Below are 17,565 nucleotides of genomic sequence, written 5' to 3' on the forward strand. Positions count from 1 at the left end.
GAACCTGGCCAAGGCCTTTCCTTGCAGCTCCTATTTTAAAGATCTGTGTTTCCTTAATGCTCATTTCTAATTGTTCACAACCAGAGGGGTGATCTTGTGCCAAATAACCTTGCTTAAAGTGATTGAGACCAGGGACTCCTAACATGATTGACATGAACTGTTTATTAATTACTATCACAGGCTAACAAATTGTTTTTGAGGCAAATAACATAGCCTATTCGAAATGTAATCACTTTTCATCCCAGTGATTATTTTAAACTTTTGTGAATATACTGTTGGTAAGCATTTAAATGTAATTTCTTTCCAAATCCTTTCTGTGGATATAGTGGTCAAAATCTCCCAGACTTGTGCATTTGAATAGCCTGACTTGGGTCAGTGTCAGGGGCCACTATTCAGAGTAATAGAGTTATACAGCACAGAAACAGGCCCTTCAGCCCATTGTGTTTGTGCCGGCCATTAGTACTTATCTATTCTAATCCCATTTTCCAGCTCTTGGCCCGTAGCCCTGTATGCTATGGCTCATCTAAACACTCAATTGTTGTGAGGGTTTCTGCCTCTACCACCCCCTCAGGCAATGTGTTCCAGGTTCACCCCACCCTCTGGGTGAAAAAAATTTTCCTCAAATCCCCTCTAAAGCTCCCGCCCCTTATCTTAAATCTATGCCCCCTGGTTATTGACACCTCCGCTAAAGGGAAAAATTTCTTCCTATCTCCCCTTTCTATGCCCCTCATAATTTTGCATACCTCTATCAGGTCCCCCCTCAGCCTTCTCTGCTGTAAGGAAAACAACCCTAGCCTAACCATTCTCTCTTCATAGCTGAAACGCTCCAGTTCAGGCAAGATCCTGGTGAATCTCCTCTGCACCCTCTCCAGTGCAATCACATCCTTCCTATAGTGTGGAAACCAGAACTGCACACAGTACTCCAGCTGTGGCCTAACTAGCGTTTTATACAGCTCCAACATAACCTCCCTGCTCTTATATTCTATGCCTTGGCTAATAAAGAAAAGTATCCCATATGCCTTCTTAACCACCTTATCTACCTGTGCTGCTGCCTTCAGGGATCAATGGACATGCACATTAAGGTCCCTCTGATCCTCTGTACTTCCTAGGGCCCTACCATTCATTGTGTCTTCCCTTGCCTTGTTAGTCATCCTAAAATGCATCACCTCACACTTCTCAGGATTAAATTCCATTTGTCACTGCTCTGCCCATCTTACCAGCCCATCTATATTGTCCTGTAAACTAAGACTTTCCTCCTCACTACTTACGACACCACCAATTTTGGTGGCATCTGCAAACTTACTGATCATACCTCCTATATTCATGTCTAAATCATTAATGTCTATTGAGTGATAGTATTTGAAGTGAGATATCCAAGTGTGCCCAACGCCCAGGAAAGTACAACACCACAAGGTGAGGGAGGTAGAGGAAAAACATTGTTGCAGGGGCAGTGCTTGGTGTCATAGTCTGTTTTATAAAGCTCCTGTGAAGTGCCTTGGAATGCTTTATTATGTTAAAGGCATTATATAAATTTAAGTTACTGAATGGACTTAATTTACTCAGATCTAAATGCCACTTTATTGCCCATCTAAGGCTTTGAGGCCTTCAGGCTCCTTCTGCTCCTCCGTCTTCAAACTTAGTTCACTAGCACTAAATCTCAGTCCAGGTTATTTGTGTAGATCAAAAGTTGTTGGCGTACATTTCTGGGACACTCAATAGTTTTTCCATCCCCATATTATGAGTTATCCCTTCTTGCCTTCTGCCACTTTAACTAAGTTATCTAGCTAGGTTAGCAAGATCTACTATTATACTAAGCTTGGTCTGAGGTATCAAGAGGGCTGTGGCCAGTTGCATAATTGGAATATAAGAAATAATAAAATAATCAGCTTCCTGTGTGGTGTAAAGTTTTGTTCATGTGCAATGTTTTTCCCGTTGGAAATGCACCAGTAAAAAAATAGGGATTTCTTTTAAAAGTGCCTCACTTTGGCTCCAACCATTATTAAAATTGATGATGCTAGCTACACTTATTCAAAGTGAGAGTTCTGCTGGGGTGTAAAGTTGCTATGGCACAATCTTACTGGGCTTGTGGTGCGTGGGTCCCTTTGCAAGCTGTTGCAGTCACTCCCACTGTCAATCCCCTCACTCAGAACTCAGGAATCAGGACTGAGAGGCGAGTTCGGATAGCAGTTGGGCATCGCTGTGGAGCTCAGGAAACCCCACCCTGTGTTACTCCCAGAAAGAGAGGGAACATTTTGGGAGTCGGAGAGAGAGCAAAGGTTCCAATCCAAGACCAAAAGAGGGCAAAGACTCTTACTTTGAATGCCACAAGTCCAGCACAGAATGAGTAAAATGTAAATCTAATCATGCAAAAGCCTTTTTAGAACCATCCACAAGATCTGTGAAAGGGCTGGTTACTGTCAGAGTGGACTTATTGTAATGGTGGGTAGACTTGTTTCATGTCTGCCTACTTTCAGTTGCCTCTCTCCATTGTGCTCTGCTTCTCTCTGGTCCATCCAAGCCCTGGGTCTCCCACTCTTGCTGCTCCTCCAATCACAGGTTCTGTCTCTGGAGGGGGGCCTGTGATTGGAGGAGCTGGAGCAGCCTGCATGGGAGAGACAGAACCTGTGATTGGAGGAAAACAAAAACAAAAAATGCTGGAAAAACTCAGCAGATCTGACAGAATCTCTGGAGAGAAAGACAGAGTTATCGATTAGAGTCCGTATGACTTCTTCAGAGCTAAAGGGAAGTAGAAATGTGGTGAAATATATACTGTTTAAGGCGGGTGGAACAGGTGAAGCTGGATAGAAGGCCAGCGATAGGAGGAGGCAAAGGAGAGATTGCAAAAGATGTCATAAACAAAACGTCAAAGGGGTGTTAATAGTGGTGGTGATACTGGCTAAAGGAGGTGCTAATGGTGACATTAAGAGTGGAAACAAAATGTGATAATATCAGGGCCAGGGTAAGCACTCTGGAAAGTGACAGATGTCCCTAGTGGGGGTGGGGTGGGGGGAGGGGACAGTGGTGGGAAAAAAGTTCGAAATTAGGCTAAAAGCTGGGGATAAAACAATGAATAAAAATGGAAATACATTTTAAAAATAATAATAATGAAAATAAGTGGAAAAAATAGATAAAAATAAAAATGAATATAGAAAAAAGGAGGGTCAAAAAGGATTGGGGATGGAGGAGAGAGTTCATGGTCTGAAGTTGTTGAACTCAATGTTAAGTCCGGAAGGCTGTAAAATGCCTAATCAGAAGATGAGGTGCTGTTCCTCCAGTTTGCGTTGAGCTTCACTGGAACATTGCAGCAGGCCAAGGATGGACATGTGGACATGAGAGCAGGGTGGTGTGTTGAAATGGCAAGTGACAGGAAGGTCTGGGTCATGTTTGCGGACAGACCGAAGGTGTTCTGCAAAGCGGTCACCCAGTCTGTGTTTGGTCTCTCCAATGTAGAGCAGACCGCATTGGGAGCAGCAAATGCAGTAGAGCAAATTGAGGGAGGTGCAAGTGAAATGCTGCTTCACTTGAAAGGAGTGTTTGGGCCCTTAATACTCAGCGACTGTGATTGGAGGAACTGGAGCAGCCTGCATGGGAGAGACAGAACCTGTGATTGGAGGAGCTGGAGCAGCCTGCATAGGTGATACAGAACCTGTGATTGGAGGAAATGGAGCAGCCTGCATAGCAAACACAGAACCTGCGATTGGAGGAACTGGAGCAGCCTGCATGGCAAACACAGAACCTGCGATTGGAGGAACTGGAGCAGCCTGCATGGGAGAGACAGAACCTGTGATTGGAGGAACTGGAGCAGCCTGCATGGGAGAGACAGAACCTGTGATTGGAGGAACTGGAGCAGCCTGCATGGGAGAGACAGAACAAAACAAAAACAGAATTACCTGGAAAAACTCAGCAAGTCTGGCAGCATCGGCGGAGAAGAAATCAGTTAACGTTTCGAGCCTCCATGGCCCTTCGGCAGAACAGAACCTGTGATTGGAGGAACTGGAGCAGCCTGCATGGGAGAGACAGAACCTGTGATTGGAGGAACTGGAGCAGCCTGCATGGGAGAGACAGAACCTGTGATTGGAGGAACTGGAGCAGCCTGCATGGGAGAGACAGAACCTGCGATTGGAGGAACTGGAGCAGCCTGCATGGGAGAGACAGAACCTGTGATTGGAGGAATTGGAGCAGCCTGCATGGCAAACACAGAACCTGTGATTGGAGGAACTGGAGCAGCCTGCATGGGAGAGACAGAACCTGTGATTGGAGGAACTGGAGCAGCCTGCATGGGAGAGACAGAACCTGTGATTGGAGGCAAAACAAAAACAGAAACAGAAATACCTGGAAAAACTCAGCAGTTCTGGCAGCATCGGCAGAGGAGAGCACAGTTGACGTTTCGAGACCTCATGACCCTTCAACAGAACTAAGTAAAAATAGGAAAGGGGTGAAATATAAGATACCTGGAAAAACTCAGCAGGTCTGGCAGCATCGGCGGAGAAGAAACCAGTTAACGTTTCGAGCCTTTATGGCCCTTCGGCAGAACTGAAGCATAGTTAGAAGAAGGGAGAAATATAAATTGGTTTAAGGTGGGTGGGGGGGGTGGGGAGAGACACATTGAGGGTGTGGTGATTGTGGAGATGAGCAGATAATCAAAATATGTCACAGACAAAAGGGTCAAAGAGGTGTCGAAGGTGGTGACATTTGTCTGAGAAAAGTGCTAATTAAGAATGGAAGACAGGATATTCAAAGTACAGCTCTAGTGGGGGTGGGGTGGAAAGACTAACAAGGTTTTAGTTTAGATTTAAAAATAATGGAAATAGGTGGGGAAAGAAGAATCTATATAAATTATTGAAAAAAAAAGGGTGGGGGTGGGGGGGGGGAAGAAACGGGGTGAGGATGGGGGGAGGGGGAGTTTAAGATCTAAAGTTGTTGAATTCAATATTCAGCCCAGAAGGCTGTAAAGTGCCTAGTCGGAAGATGAGGTGCTGTTCCTCCAGTTTGCGTTGGGCTTCACTGGAACAATGCAGCAAGCCAAGGACAGCTGTACTTTGAATATCCTGTCTTCCATTCTTAATTAGCACTTTTCTCAGACAAATGTCACCACCTTCGACACCTCTTTGACCCTTTTGTCTGTGACATATTTTGATTATCTGCTCATCTCCACAATCACCACACCCTCAATGTGTCTCTCCCGCCCCCCCCCCCCCCACCCACCCACCTTAAACCAATTTATATTTCTCCCTTCTTCTAACTATGCTTCAGTTCTGCCGAAGGGCCATGAAGGCTCGAAACGTTAACTGATTTCTTCTCCGCCGATGCTGCCAGACCTGCTGAGTTTTTCCAGGTAATTCTGTTTTTGTTTTGGATTTCCAGCATCCGCAGTAGCTTTTAGCTTTTTGTTTTTATCTGTGAAATATAAGATGGTTTAAGGGGTGGTGGGGGTGTGGTGGGGGTTGTTGGGACAAGCAGCCAGTGATAGGTGGAGATAACCAAAAGATGTCACAGACAAAAGGACAAAGAGGTGTTGAAGGTGATGATATTATCTAAAGGAATGTGCTAATTAAGAGTAGAAAACAGGACAGACAAGGTACAGATAGCTCTAGTGGGGGTGGTGAATACTAAAAGGTAGAGATAAACAATGGGTGGAAATACATTTAAAAATAATGGAAATAGGTGGGAAAAGAAAAATCTATATAAATTATTGGAAAAAGCAAAAAGGAGGGGGAAGAAACGGAAAGGGGGTGGGGATGGAGGAGAGAGTTCAAGATCTAAAATTGTTGAACTCAATATTCAGTCCGGAAGGCTGTACAGTGCCTTGTTGGAAGATGAGGTGCTGTTCCTCCAGTTTGCGTTGAGATCCTTTCTCTGTGATTGGAGGTGCAGCTCCTCACAGATTCAGTCTGTTCCATGTATGGGGGCAACTTTTCTTTCGTTGGTCACCACCATGATTGAATATTCACAGGCTTTTTGGGGGTCTCGAGGGTGAATTCGCTTGATGCCCCCATGTAACAGGGTTCAAAATACCTCCTTATTCAGCTATGGCAGAAACATCACTGAAATGTAGACCGTGATTTCCTGTTGTGTGGAGGGGTCATGACGACGGAAGCTTGCGAACACCTGCTCCTGCCCAGTCTCATGCTCCTGCTGCAATAATACCCTGGCTGGACAATCAGCAGCTGACTGGCGGGACTGCTGACAAATATATTGAAGAGGGTAGGTCAGGCAGTGACAGGGGTGGGCATGCACTCACCAGGAGGCAGCTGTTGTCGGACAGGTTAAAGGGCCACTAGGAGTGTGCACCAGGGCAAAGGAAAAGGCTGCATCAGGGGGTCAGCATGCAGTGGAGGGCTATCATTAAAAATTGGCTACAGTCAAAGTGTTACCGCCAGCCTTGCTAACCCAGTATTCTTGAGGTGCTCACCTTGACAGTTGATTGTTTATCCAGGTCCCCCCAACTGGTACTGTTTGAGAAAAGGTAATAAGACTGCCTACCTAGAGCAGCAGAGGTATGATCACAGGCAGCCCCATGGTGACTCCCTGCGTGTCCTCCTCCAGGCTGTGACCGAATGGCGGGAGGTTCTCCTGCCTCACGTTGCGAAGAGGCAGGCAAGACCCTGCCAGACCAGGTAAGCCTGGATGGAGGTGACAGAGGAGGTCAGTAGCTGTGGAGTCATCAGTTGGACCTGGTTAAAATGCCACAAAAGGGTGAATTACTTGTTCCGTGCTGCAAGGGTGAGGGAGCATCCTAACTCTTGATGTGGATGCACATTTCTGGGAAAGTATGCATGTGTTGTGCATGGGAGGTGTAGGGATAGTCCCTGTGCATATAGAATGCCAACTCAGAGAGCCTCAGTATCCTGCTTGACTTTCGGGGGCTGGGATGTGATGGTGGGAAAGGTTATGGGAGTTATAGATAGAGCAGATAGGAAGGTCCTATTCTTCTTGGTTGAGGGGTCCATATAAAATTTGGATAGATTTAGGGTACGAGGTAGAACATATAGAGGGGATTTGAGGGAATATTTTCACCCATAGGATAGTGGGAATCTGAAATTCACTGCCTGAAAGGGTGGTAGAGGCAGAAACCCTCATATTATTTAAAAAGTACTTGAGTGTGCACTTGAAGTGCTGTTACTTACAAGGCCATGGACCAAGAGCCAGAAAGCAGGATCAGGCTGGATTGCTTCTTGTTGGCTAGCATAGACACAAAGGGCTGAATGGTTTCCTTCCATGCTGGAAATTTCTATGGTTCTATGATTTCTATACCTTTGCTGTTTCAGTGAGGTAAATAAATTAGCCACAGTTCCTGCTCCTGATTGTTATCAATGAACTTCTGTTTGAAGTGTATGCGAGTAGACGTCACAGAATGACCAGGGTAATTTGTGACGGCCTGATGATTCGATAAGCCATGATGCTCCCTGTCCAAACTGATAGAAAGTGAAAACCGCATTGGCAACAGTTGCAATTCTCAAAGGATATTCCAGTGCAGAGCCTGAGCTGAAGTTTCAAGATATAATTGAAACTACGTCATTGCTAACTTGAAACTCTCACCTGAATGCTCTATGGGATTTTCCTTGAAAACTGCGAGTTTTGGTAATGCTGAGAACAGTAGCTTCTTTGAGAAATTGGTGGTCAACATGAAATGCTGCCTTTAGGAGAGGTGGATAAAGGAGAAAATCAAAAGGCAAATTGGAGAACAAATTGAATGTGTCGTCAACTATAACAAATGATTTACTAATATTAAAACCATGAAAGTTTCCCTTCATTTTGTTATTTGCTGCAAGTTTCAATATATTCAAGATAAATTAGAAAAAAATTCATCCCTTGGTAACTTTTGGTGTGTATAGATTAAACTCCACATGCAGAGAATTAATAGATTGACAGCACTGGTGAGTGAGATTTGTGCAGGAAGAAGGGAAGCAGTGAGCACCAGCTCTCACAGTAACAAGAGGACACGGGGAACTAGAAGATGGGGGGCAGCAGACAAAGGTTAAGAAAGGCCAGATAGCCACATGGCAAAAGGAAAGAGGGAATTAGCTCACCGACAAAATAGCAACACTGATGGTTTAGAAAGGAAATTAGATGAAAAACAAATGAGACGAAAAGAGTGAGCAGAATGGTGCAAAAGCAAATGGGATAGAGAGGGAGAAAGCCAGTAAGCTCACACTATAAGAGATAAATAGAAATGAAACCTGACATCAAGAAATAAATTGTAAAATTCATAAGAGATTAATAAATCAATGCAGGGTGTTCTAAAATGAAATAAAAGTGTAATAGTTTTGGTGAATTATATATTTTTGATTAAAAGCAGCTCTGCCCTACTTGTTATGACCAGGGTGACCAACTCTGGGGGAAGAAAATAAGGGACACTTCGCTAGAGAGGTGGGCGATGGGGGGTCTGATGACAAGGTCGGAGGAGTTGAGGTGGGGGTGGAGGGAGTTTGCAGAGGTAACTGAAGGAGGTTGGGGGCAGGGGGTAGTGGGGGTGGTGGGGGCGGTGGGTGGTGGCGGGATGGTGGTTGCAGACTGGATTGAAGGAGCTGGGGGGAGATGCTGAGGATACCAGAGGGGTGGGCAGGGGAGGCTGACCAAGCTCCGTGCTGCTCCCTGAAGGACCATGCTGCTCCCAGAGACTCCTAGCTGCTCCCCAACACGTACCCTTCTGCCCAACACCCCCGCCCCAGACAGACGTGTCCAGGATCTCTTCTCCCCAACCTCCGCTTCCCCGCATTCTCTCAGAAACCCTTCTTCCTATAACCCTCCTCCCCTTTAGGCCTGCCTGGTCTCCACACACCCTTGGGCCTGCCTGGAGCCCCCTCCCTCTCAAGCCTGCCTGGATCCCCTCCCTCCTCAGGCCTGTCAGATCCCTATCTCCTCTGGCGGGGGCTGCCTGGATCCCCCATCTCCCTTGAGCCTGTGCCAGACTCCTACACCGGGCATGTGCCGGACTCCTACACCGGGCCTGTGCTGGACTCCTACACCGGGCCTGTGCCGGACTCCTACACCGGGCCTGTGCCGGACTCCTACACCGGGCCTGTGCCGGACTCCTACACCGGGCCTGTGCCGGACTCCTACACCGGGCCTGTGCCGGACTCCTACACCGGGCCTGTGCCGGACTCCTACACCGGGCCTGTGCCGGACTCCTACACCGGGCCTGTGCCGGACTCCCACACCGGGCCTGTGCCGGACACCTCCAATCTCGAGCCTGTGCCAGACCCGATCCCCCCAGACTCAGGCCTGAGTGCATGCGCAGCAGCACAGTGCGCATGCCCAGACACCACAGGTGCTTGGGCAGTGGCAACAGGTGACTCCAGCAGTCTCCCCAGTCACTGCCCAGAGGAATCTGGGACACATGGTGACCCGGGAAGCCCAGACCCGGGATGCGGAACAGGAAGTCAAATTCCGAGGCAACCCTGGAAAATCCAGGACGGTTAGTCACCCTGGTTACAACCACCGGACTTTATAAAGACAGTTATATTTTAAACCGTCTCTTTTAATTTAAAATAAAACAGAATATTCTGGAATGGGGGTGGCTGATGTGAAGTTGTGCTGAATTCTGCCCACTGATAAGGCCCTGTGACCTGGCTACCATGGAGACAGGGGCCCAGGTCAAAACTGATTCAAAGTCAGGTGTAAGCTCTAACAACTGGACACAAAGTAAAAGGCAGCTGGCCTTACTGCTGCAGACTGTCAGGCTGGAATTCTCCAGCCCACCCCACTGTGATGGGGCCAACGAGCCAATGTAATCTCCGTTCACATCAGCGGGACCGGAAAATTCCGGCCTCAGAATCAGAGAGACCAAAGAAGTTGGTCAACCCACCACAGACTCCTCTATGCCAAGCAGGAGAAAAGGACTGCTTTTACGTTAATCACCAAATGAAGGGTTGGTGAGTATAGATCCCATGTTCAAGGAATCAAGGATTATGAAAAGTTAGAGACCACAGAATCACCAGAGGTAACCTTGCCCCGGGAAATCCATTTGATTGTACTCAAAGGGTTGAGTGAGGAGGATTTTGTTTGAAAGGATACGCGAAGATTCACCTTGGTGATGTGGGGGATGGGATTCTGTTAATGCCAGGAGAAGTCGATCTTTAAACTTAAAACTACAGGCTGGATTTTCGTGGAGGAGGCGGGAAGGTTGAGTCAGGAAATTTCCCAGCTTGGCAGATCCATCTCCTTTAAAAGGGCTCTCACCCACCACATCATCCAACGAAGGCGGGTGTGGGATGGAGTTGGCCTTGCTGCCTCCAGAGGCAGCTCAGAGGTGGCCATGGAGCTGGGCAAGTGCCAAGGTGGGCATAGAGGGGGCATGGGGAGAAAAGGAGGCAAGGGTAAGACCGATTAAACTTACCCGTCAAAAGTTTCCTGAATCCAGATTATGGTTCACAACTCCTCTGAGAGGCTGTGAATTGCAAGTCATCGAAGAGCTGATCAGATTCCATGCAAATTGCAGGGGGATATGAAATGTCTACCACTGCTATAAAACAAGCCATATCAGGAGTGCAGGGCGTGGACTCACTTCCTGCACCTTTATCCCGTGCTGGAAAAAAATAGTCAGAAACGGAATGGGGGCGGGAATCCCAGAATTGGGTCCTGCCTGCCATTTTTAAAGGTCTCTGGAATCTTAGACTCAGGGTCGTAAGGTGGTACTCAATGGAGGCAACATGGGCCTCACCCAGTAGCTGGTGAGCCAGCAAGAGCCCTGTGTCACCTCTTTTAGGGAAGGCCTGTTAAATTAAGTGCCACTCAGGCATTTAACTGGACAGCAGTGGGAATTCTCCGGGAGTGGGGACTTCGGAGGCAGACGGCCTGCCTGCTGAGAGCTGCCAACCAATCAGAGGCCAGCAGCTCTATTGGACAGGGAGGCAGTGGCTGCTGCCGATACGACACCCACCCGAGACCCAGTATCATCGCTGGATCCCAGTCCACATGTGAGTGATGGTGGGAGGGGGATCACGGAGCGGGGGTTGCGAGGAGGATATCAATTGTGTCAGCAGCATGGGCAAGGTGTGGGTCTCAGTGGGCCCCCACCTTCCCGATGGCGGGTCCCTTAATCAGACAGTGAGTGCCTTTGAACAAGGAATCACCACCACTGCCCTCCCCTGCCCGGATACCAAGCAAACTTGCTTATCATGCTCCCCACATGGCGAGCCCCCCGCTCCATGCCTGCCGCTCGGTTAATACCAGAAGCGGTGGGTTGAAGCCCTTAGTGGGCATTAAATTCCCACTTAAGGACCTCAATTAGCAGTGGGTGGGGAAGGCATTCATAGGCCCTTCTACCACAGACTTAATGGAGGTGGAAGCGGGAAGATGGCGGGGTACCCACCTGCCACCCTTCTGCCTGATTAAATGCCCCCCTGACACCAAACATGCTACAGGAGCTGGCCATTAAATTCCACCCATAGAGTTATTTACAGCACAGAAGAAGGTAACTCATCCCATCAAGTCCATGCTGGCTCCCTGTGGAGCAATCCAGTTAGTCCCACGCCCCTACTCAATCCCTGTAGCCCTGCAAATTTTTTTCATCAAGGGCCCATCCAATTTCCTTACCTGCTCTTGATCTTTTCATTGAGAACTGTCAGCATGACATTGGCCGTCTTAATTTCTCTGCTCCTCTCACCCACTCCAATCTGCCTCCTTCTAAACTTGCTGCACTCCATTCGCTCAGGTCCAACACTGACTTTGTTACCAAACCTGCCAACAAGGGTGGTGATGTTGTTGTCTGGCATACAGACCTCTACCTTGCAAAGGCTGAGCGCCAACTCTCAGACACTTCCTCTTACCTCCTCCTGGACCATGACCCCACAACTGAACATCAAGCCATTGTTTCCAGGACTGTCACTGACCTCATCTCCCCTGGAGACTTTCTCTTCACAGCTTCCAAGCTCACCAGACAGCCCGCTTCTACCTCCTTCCCAAAATCCAAAACAGGACTGTCCCAGTAGACCCATCGTGTCAGCCTGTTCCTGCCCCATGGAACTAATTTCTTCCTACCTTGACTCCATTCTCTCTCCCCTTGTCCAGTCTCTTCCCAACTACATTCATGATTCCTCTGATGCCCTACATCATATCAACAATTTCCAGTTACCTGGCCCTAACCACCACCCCTTCACTATGGAGGTCTAATCCCTCTACACTTCCATCCCCCACCAGGATGGTTTGAGGGCTCGCCACTTCTTCCTTGAACAGAGGGCCGAACAATCCCCATCCACCACCATTCTCCCCCGCCTGGCTGAACAATTTCTCTTTTATCTTGTCTCATTTCCTCCAAATAAAAGGTGTGGCTATGGGTACCCACATAACCCACAGTTATGCATGTCTTTTGTGGGGTATGTGGAACATTCCTTGTTCCAATCCTACTCAGGCCCCCTCCCACAACTCTTTTTTCGGTACATTAATGAATGTATCAATGCCGCTTCATGTTCTCATCTGGACCTGAAAAAATTTTATCTATTTTACTTCCAATTTCCACCCCTCCATCACTTTAACATCTCCGACATTTCCCTTCTTTTCCTTGATCTCTCTCCATTTCTGGTGACAGACTGTCCACCAATATTCATTAAAAGCCCACCAACTCTCCCAGCTACCTTGACTACAGCTCCTCACACCCCGCTTCCTGTAAGGACTCCATCCCATTCTCTCAGTTCCTTCACCTCCGTCACATCTGTTCCAATGATGCTGCCTTCCAAAACGCCACTTCTGACATGTCTTCCTTTTTCCTTAACCAAGCTTTCCCTTCCACTGTGGTTGACAGGGCCCTCAACTGTGTCTGATCTATCTCCCGCACCTCTGCCCTCACCCTCCCCCTCCCTCCCAGAACCATTTTAGGGTCTCCCTTGTCCTCACTTTTCACCCCACCAGACTCCGCATTCAAAGAATCATCCTCCGCCATTTCTGCCAACTTCAGCATGATGCCACTATCAAACACACCTTCCCCTCATCCCCCTCTGTCAGCATTCCATAGGTACCACTCCCTCCATGACACCCTGGTCCACTCCTCTATTACCCCCAGCTCCTCATCCTCTTCCTATGACACCTTCCCATGCAATTGCAGAAGGTACAACACCTGCCGCTTTACCTCCTCCCTCCTCACTGTCCAAGGCCCTAAACACTCCTTTCAGGTGAAGCAGCACTTCATTTGCACCTCCTTCAATTTGTTTTATTGCATTTGCTGCTCCCAATGTGGTCTCCTCTATATTGGGGAGACTAAACGCAGACTGGGTGACCACTTTGTGGAACACCTTTGCTCAGTCCGCAAGCATGACCCAGACTTTCCTGTCGCTTACCATTTCAACACACCACCCTGCTCTCATGCTCATATGCCTGTCCTTGGCCTGCTGCAATGTTCCAGTGAAGCTGGAGGAACAGCACCTCATCTTCCGATTAGGCACTTTACAGCCTTCCGGAATTAACATTTTCAACAATTTCAGACCTTGAACTCTCTCCTCCCTCTTGACTCCTTTTTAAATCCAATTTTAATTTGTTTTAAAAAAAATATATTTAATGATTTGTTAATTCTTTTATCCTTTTCCCCAAACTCCCTCTTCCTCCACAAGGCCATCTGTCACTTGTTTTTATGTTTTGCTTTCACAAGGTGCTGACCCGTGTTCTATTAACACCTTCTGCTATCTTACCTCTAAGCGATTCTCAGCACCTTCATCACTACTTTTAACACTCCCTTTGTCTTGTGTCCATGACATCTTTGTCAATCTCTCCTTAGCTGTCACCTATCACTGACCTTCTATCTCATTCCATCTGCTCCACCCACTCTTAAACAGTATAAAATCCATCATATTTCTACTTCTCTTTAGCTCTGAAGAAGAGTCATACGGACTCAGAACATTAACTCTGTTTCACTCTCTACAGATGCTGCCAGACCTGCTGAGTTTTTCCAGCATTCCTTTTGAAATCATTGGTTGTTTCCACTTGCACCACCCTCATGGGCAATGAATTCCAAGTCTTTACCACTCGCTGTGTACAGAAGTTCTTCCTCACATTCCCCTTGCATCCTTTGCCCAAAATCCTAAACCTGTCTCCCTTAGTCCTTGTACCATCAACTAATGGGAAGAGATTTTCCTTGTCAATTATTATGACACAGCAGCTGGTAAAGCTGAGTTATTTAAAAATCCCAGAGGGAAACTTTAAACAACTGTCATAACCTATATTTTCATTTGGTATGTTTGAGATGCAGCTCTAAATTCAGGCATAAAACCACCAGTTCTCGAGAGGTTTCTATATCAAACTACAAGTTAAATATATGCACATGGCTACAAATTACTACTATCATAACTTTTAACAAATTCCCAAAGTAACCTCCACTAAGGCAAAAGTAACCCATAGACTTTAAGCAGACACCAGGCAAAGCATTTTCACCTTATAAATTCAACATGAGGTTCCTTTCACTTTGGTTCCTTTGCAGACACAATGGTAGGCTTACAGGCTCAAAATCTTGTACACCTCTATCAAATCTCCCCCTAACCTCCTTTTTAGAATTGTGCTATTAAGTCTATATTGCCTCTTCCTATCACTTCTGCCAAAATGATACTTCTCTGTATTAAATTTCACTTGCCACATGTCTGCCCATTCTCCTAGCCTATCTGTCCTGTCGCAGGCAATTTGTATCAACGTCACTGTTTGCCACACCTCCAAGTTTGGTATCACGTGCAAATTTTGAAATTTTACTCCATATTCCAAGATCCAAGTCATTTATATGTAGCAAAAAAAAGCACTAGTCCTAGTTCTGACCTTTGGGGAACACCACTGTCCCCCACTCTCCAGTCCAAAAAACAACCACCTACCACATGACTCACTGCTTTCTGTCCTTAAGCCAATTTTTATCCAATTGCATACTGACGTTCCCATTCCATAAGCCTCAATTGTGTTACTCAGTCGTTTATGTTGGACCTTGTCAAACACTTTCTTAAAATCCATATTGATCACATCCACCACATTCCTTTCATCAATTTTCTCTGTTACCTCAAAAATAGTCAGTTGGATTAGTCAAGCATGATCTGCCTTTTACAAATTAGTGCTGGCTCTCCTTAATTAACTCAAACATCTCCAAGTGCCTACTGATTTTTTTCCCCCTTATTATGGATTTCAAAACCTTACCCACCACTGATGTTAGCTTTAACTGGCCTGTAGTAATGAGGAGTGGGAAGAGTGTCCTGCAGTTAGCATCGCAGTGAAGCAGTCTGTAAGGGTGCCCTGCAGTCAGCTCTTGTTGAAAATAACAAGAATGACATCACAATACAGCGCGAGAGAGCAGCGGAGAGAACAGAACCAGCGCAAGTGCGGGGAAGCTTCAAAAAGGTGAGAGCTGATTGGTGAATAGTGGGTAAGTGTCTCTCTCCAGTTTTTTTCTCCAATTTTTCTCCAGTTTAAAATAGATTAAGCTAAGGAAAGATAAGGGTTCTAGTTTTTATTTAAAGTAAATAAATAATTCATTTTTTACTGCATTTAATTTAAAGTAAGGGTTTTTTTTTCAACTAGAGGCATGGCAGGGCAGTGTTATGTACCGCCTGCAGCATGGGGGAAGTCCTAGATGCTCCTTGCATTCTGACCGACCACGTGTGCAGGAAGTGCCACCAGCTGCAGCTACTTGAGCTCCAAGTTTCGGAGCTCGAGCGGCAGCTGGAGGCACTGAGGTGCATCCATGAGGCTGAGAGTTTCATGGATGACACGTTTTTAGACATGGTCCCCCCACAGCTTACGGAAGTGCAGACAGAGAGGGAATGGGTGACCATCAGTCAGAAGAAAGGTGCCAGGCAGGTAGTCAGGAAATCCCCAGGGTGCATCTTGCTCGAGAACCATTTTTCTGTGTTGGAAAACGGTGAGACTGACGGTTCCTCTGGGGAGTGCAGCCATGCTCATGGCGCTGAGTGGCTCAACTGCACAGGAGGGGGGAGGAAAAAGAGGGGAACAGCAATAGTGGTAGGAGACTCGATAGTAAGGGGAACAGGCAGGCGTTTCTGCAGCCGTAGACGTGACTCCAGGATGGTATGTTGCCTCCCTGGTGCCAGGGTCAAGGATGTCACTGAATGGCTGCAGGGCATTCTAAAACAGACAGAGATCGAGATACATATTGGTACCAATGACATAGGTAGAATGAGGGATGAGGTCCTGCAAGCAGCATTGAGGGAGCTAGGAAGCAGATTAAAAAACAGGACCTCAAAGGTAGTAATCTCTGGATTACTTCCGGTGCCACGTGCTAGTGAGTATAGAAATAGGAGGTTAGTCCAGATGAATGCGTGGCTGGAGAGATGGTGCAGGATGGAGGGCTTTAGATTTCTGGGACATTGGGAGCATTTCTGGGGGCGGTGGGACCTGTACAAAGCAGACGGGTTGCACCTAAACCGGAATGGGACCAACATCCTTGCGGGGAGGTTGGCTAGTGCTGTTGGGGAGGGTTTAAGCTAACTTGTCAGGGGGTGGGGTCCTGAGAGGAGGTTCAGGGAGGGGAGATGCACAGCCAAAATTAGAAAAGAGAGGAAGTGAGTCTGGAAAACATATAAATTATAGGCCAGTTAAGGCACAAGGGAGTTTGGCAAGGTTGGGTGGTACTTATTTTAATGCAAGGAGTCTGACGAATAAGGCAGATGAGTTGAGGGCACAAATCAACACATGAAGTATGATGTCATTGCTGTCACAGAGACATGGTTGAGAGAGGAGCAGGATTGACAGCTCAATATCCCAGGATATATGGTGTTCAGGCAAGACAGGGAAGGAGGTAAAAGAGGAGGGGATATCACAATATTGATCAAGGAATCAATTACAGCAGTAAGGAGGGATGACATCCTAGAAGGCTCCTCAAATGAAGCCATATGTGTAGAACTGAAAAACAAAAAAGCATTGCTGGGAGTGTACTATAGGCCCCCAAACAGTCAAAGAGAAATTGAACAGCAGATATGTAGGCAAATTTCAGAGAAATGTAAAAATAATAGGGTAGTAATAGTGGGGGATTTCAACTTCCCCAACATTAACTGGGTTAGTCATGGTGTGATAGGTTTAGAGGGAGTGCAATTCTTAAAATGCATCCAGGAGAGCTTCTTAAGCCAGTACATAGAAGATCCTACAAGAGAGGGGGAGGTCCTGGACTTAATTTTAGGGAATGAAGGTGGGCAAGTGGTAGAGGTATCAGTGGGGGAGCATTTTACTGAAAGTGATCATAACTGCGTTAGATTCAAGGTTGTTAAGGAAAAGGACAAGGATGCACCAGAAATCAGAGTTCTAAATTGGGAGAAGGCTGATTTTAATAAGATTAGATATGATTTGGCCAGAGTGGACTGGGAGAAGAAACTTTTAGGTAAATCTGTGTCAAAGCAGTGGGACTCATTCAAGAAGGAAATAGGGAGAGTACAGGGCCAACATATTCCAATAAAGTCAAAGGGTGGGACCAACAAATCCAGGGAATCCTGGATGTCGAGGGATACACAGGATTGGATAAAGAGAAAAAGGGAGGCTTTTAGCAGATACTGAGGGCTCAAAACAGCAGAAGCCCTAGAGGAGTATAGAATGCATAGGGGGGAACTTAAAAAGGAAATTAGGAGAGCAAAAAGGGGGCATGAAAAAACATTG

The sequence above is a fragment of the Cetorhinus maximus genome, chromosome 7 (genome assembly GCF_964194155.1).
Source record: "Cetorhinus maximus chromosome 7, sCetMax3.hap1.1, whole genome shotgun sequence".
Lineage (NCBI taxonomy): Eukaryota > Metazoa > Chordata > Chondrichthyes > Lamniformes > Cetorhinidae > Cetorhinus > Cetorhinus maximus.